Raw genomic sequence first — 4,396 nt, forward strand, 5'->3', positions numbered from 1 at the left:
CAAAAACCCTATATATATACATACATACTAGGGGTGCAACAATACTCATATCGATATTGAACTGTTCGATACAGTGCTTTCGGTTCGGTACGCATATGTATCGAACAATACAAAATTTGTAATTTGTTTTATCAATTTTCCTTCTGACGATGCTGTCTGTGTTGAGCGCTCAGTGGATCTGCGCTCGACAGTGCAGCCTAGGCGGAGTAGTCGAACGCAGATTCACTGAGCGCAGGGCAAGCTAGCGAGACAGAAGTTAAGCTCTCCTTGCAACATGGCAAATTGAACCTCCCCCACCCTCATTCAGATGTGGGTTTGGAACTATTTTGGTCTTCATGTGAAGTATGACCCTGAAGGTAAGCGCGTCATGGACAAAAGTAAAACAGTATGTCGGATGTGCCATGCAATGCTCAATTACATTGGTGGGAACTAGTGCGTTAGCGCAGTTTGCTCGTTAACGTGTTGACGCCGTCCAGCCCCACGCACGGGGCGATCCGCGGTAGCTTGTTAACGGAAATTTGCTGTGTTGTGGCGTTAACGTTATTTCAACGAGATTAACGCTGACAGCACTAGTGGGAACACAACGAATATGACGAATATGCTACAAACTTTACCCGAGTCATTTAGACAACCGTTAGCACCTGATTCTCCTTATGGGGACCTGATATATTTAATATGCTGCTGAGAGTATAGCCCAGAAGAAGCGTATAGCATAGCTTTTATTTTGGAAAGAGCCATTTCTCTGTAATAAACTCTCTTTTCCAAAGATGAGTGATTCCTCAATCAGATAGATTTATTTTTTTATCCCTTTGTTGTTTCAGCAACATTAAATTTAAAAACTGTACTTTTGAGTTAAAATATATATTTATAATTTTAATAAATGACAAATTAAAAAGGCATGAACATTTTCTTTTTTGTATCGAAAAAATATCGAACCGTGACACCAAAGTATCGAACCGAACCAAACCGTGAATTTTGTGTATCGTTGCACCCCTAATACATACATACATACACACACACACACACACATATATATATATATATATATATATATATATATATATATAAACAAACATTAACAAAGACAGACGATACACTAACTAAGAATAGCACAATATATACAGGCTTACATATACATAAAAGTCACTTATTAATAAATAGCCACCAGAAGAACAAATACTCTCTCAATCCACATGATTGAGTGGAAGATAATAAACGGATGAAAAGTGAGAAAAAGAAAAAAAAAAGAATACGTAAGAAAACAGAGCTAAACTAAGAGAACAAGCAGGAGTGACTGTAACAGGCTGCACGCTGGTTGGCGCATGCGCACTAGTACTATAAAGTATAAAAGTATGAGCATAGAGGCATACTAGGATTTCACCTGCCAGTGGTTATGATGACCCCAGCTATCAATAGTTTTTTCAAGTTTAAAAATACTCAAGAGCCCTAAGATTTAAGTGAATTGTCTTCGCTTGCTGCGGAGTCATGGGAAATCCAAACCATGCTAGTTATCCTTTAGCAACACACAGGAGAGAAAATTACATGTTAGGGTTAAATTGTCACACTTGACACTGCATGTTCCACATCTCGGTGACAACGATGAAATGAAATAATGCACACCCAGTTCTTTGTATTTGTGAATCTCATAAATTGCGTTAACCATCATAACAGGTACGTCTATATAGATTATCACAAATTACAGAATTCAATCTTCCAGAAAGGTTAAGGTAATTATCTTTCTTTTGTTTTGCAATCAGAATTATGCAGGCAGTTTACTCAGTACTAAAAACCTCGACTGCACTTACTTTCCTTAGAGTTTCTCTCTTGTTGCTTTAAGTGGACACATTTAGTCCTGGACGTGGCCTAAAAGTGGTTCTGCTTTGCTCTTAAGTGTGAAATAAAATTATAATGAAGTACTGTCTGCTCAAGTTTCTCGATATTCTCCTGTTCTCTTTCACAGATATATGAAAACCAGAGCAATGAAGAACCGGACAGTACCATTAAAACCTTAACCACATACCGTCACTTCTTATAGTCGTCAGCATTAAAATTCATACATCCACATCACACAAAATTCACTGTAGCACACACACAAAGGTGCACCTGTCAAGATGTGGCGTTATTTAGAGTGACACAATCATTCAACTGTAAACAGTCTTTTTTATTATTCACACAAATATATTCTCTTTTAACACAGGGCATGTGACAACTCTACTGTCCTCTCTCAGTGTACTTTCAACCAAAAGGCAAATAACCAAACCACATGTACATCTAATAAAGGATATAAACATTGAAACACTTATCCAACATTATCCTTTATTGATGGATCATTTGATCTGCTCTTATATGAACCTGGCTGTCTCTCTGTACACACACACACACACACACACACACACAACAGGAGTTATAAGGTTAATGGGCATCCAGTCAGTTAGCTAGTTAGTACCTTGGGTTCAATATGCACATGTGACAAAATAACCAGTTTCTCTCATTACATTTCAAACAGGACAGTGGTAACAGCAGCAGGCTACGGATAATGTTAAGTTTTAGATTTTAAATAAGCTATATACATTTCAATGGGAGCAACAGGACGGTCAAATATCGCTGATTTAACTACAGAGTTGGAAGGATTGTAGGGTAGCAAACATAGTCGGGAAACACGTTTTCAACACAGCAGGTTACCTGGATGTATTGTTTTTCAGCTAAAAAGAAACATGGCCTGACTCCTACCTAACTATATAAAGAGTAACTGAAGGGCAAATGCATCTAATATGTCTTGTTTTAAGCCAGGCACTTACTCCGCCGCTCTGCTGCATCTCAGCCACTATGCTCTGGCAGCAACAGCGATAGAGCCAGAGCAGGGGAGAGGCTGGAACAAACCATTTTGGGAGGGGGGAGGGGTTAGCTATACTTTTGTTGTGAAAATGTTCCATCTCAATTAAGTACTGTATGCTTTTTATATTTTTAGTAGTGTGTCACACAAACAGCAAATATTGTCAAACAAAGTAAGAAGTCTTTGGGGGTGCTTTGATTCATTTTGGTTTGATTCAAATTGGCCTAAAATTGCCCCTGCCACTAGCTAAACAGAAGGCACAGGGTTCACCGCCACTGAAATTAATGGACAGCGGTCATTGTGTATGTAAAAAATGGCATGTGTTTGGAAATTTAAAGGGGCTGACAGAAATTTGTTTTTGGTTGTTTTGGCTAATTGTTCTCACCAGTAGTGTCTGTCCTAGTTAATTCAGTTTGGATCAAAGTTGAAATAAAATTACAATTTAAAATTACAATTTAAGTTTGACATTTTAGTGCCACATGTCATTCTCGTACTTGCCATTCTCTACTGTAATGACTTATTCTTAGGTGTTATTGTTGTACAGTATAAGTAACATTTCAGCTATATCATAATTAAGGGACAACTGAAGAAACGCAAGATCTCATCAAGTGGTGGGCAGTAAACGAGAGCCTTTTTTAGCGGGAGGAGAAATTCTTTAGAGAACGGATGGGAGTATGTAATGATTTGATTGCCTGTGTGTATGAGAAAGCATTGGTGGCACACTGGGAGTCTCCATCTATTTTTTATATTTTATTGAAGGGGCAATGTGTCGCCTTTTGTTACTTATTGAATTATTTGTATTTCTTCTGGGACTTTGTTGGCTGTTCAGGCCTGGTCATAACTGCCAAACAGGCCAAAAACAAATGAAATAACTTGAAGGTAATCTTCCTTTTCCTGCCTGCTTCCTTTTTTTGTTTTAATGGATTCACTTTAGTTTCCCAGGCTTTACATGTATGGAACGCCAGGACTGCCATAATGAATTAATTAAATACACCATTAAATAATTAATTAAATGTGGCAATAATTAATTAAAATTGGAATTAATTAATTAAATAAATAGTTATGATATATGTAATTAATTAATTATTGACACATTTAATTAATTATTTATGTATTTCACGTTTTAATTAATTATTGACACATTTAATTAATTAATTATTGACATATTTAATTAATTATTTATGTATTTCACATTTTAATTAATTATTGACACATTAAATTAATTATTGACACATTTAATTAATTATTTAATGATATATTTATTTATTTCATTTTGGCAGTCCTGACGCCTGGCTCTCATCATGAAATAATTTTATCTGTCAGCCTCACCCATCAAACTCAGGGGGCGGGGTTAACGCTGATCGAGTCAAAACCATTGCTTTGGCCTGGTGGCCATTGTTTCTAGCACACAACAACCGGCATGTGGAAGCTAACAGAACTGAGCTTTGAAAAACCCTGTTTGTGTGTTACCAAATACCGTTTTAATATTTTTTTAGCCGAGAATGTAGTGGTTTAATCTTCATGTGTCTGGTCAGTTTGTCAAGATACAGCCTCTTTGCAAAA

The sequence above is a fragment of the Aulonocara stuartgranti genome, assembly GCF_965226115.1.
Source record: "Aulonocara stuartgranti genome assembly, chromosome: 8".
Lineage (NCBI taxonomy): Eukaryota > Metazoa > Chordata > Actinopteri > Cichliformes > Cichlidae > Aulonocara > Aulonocara stuartgranti.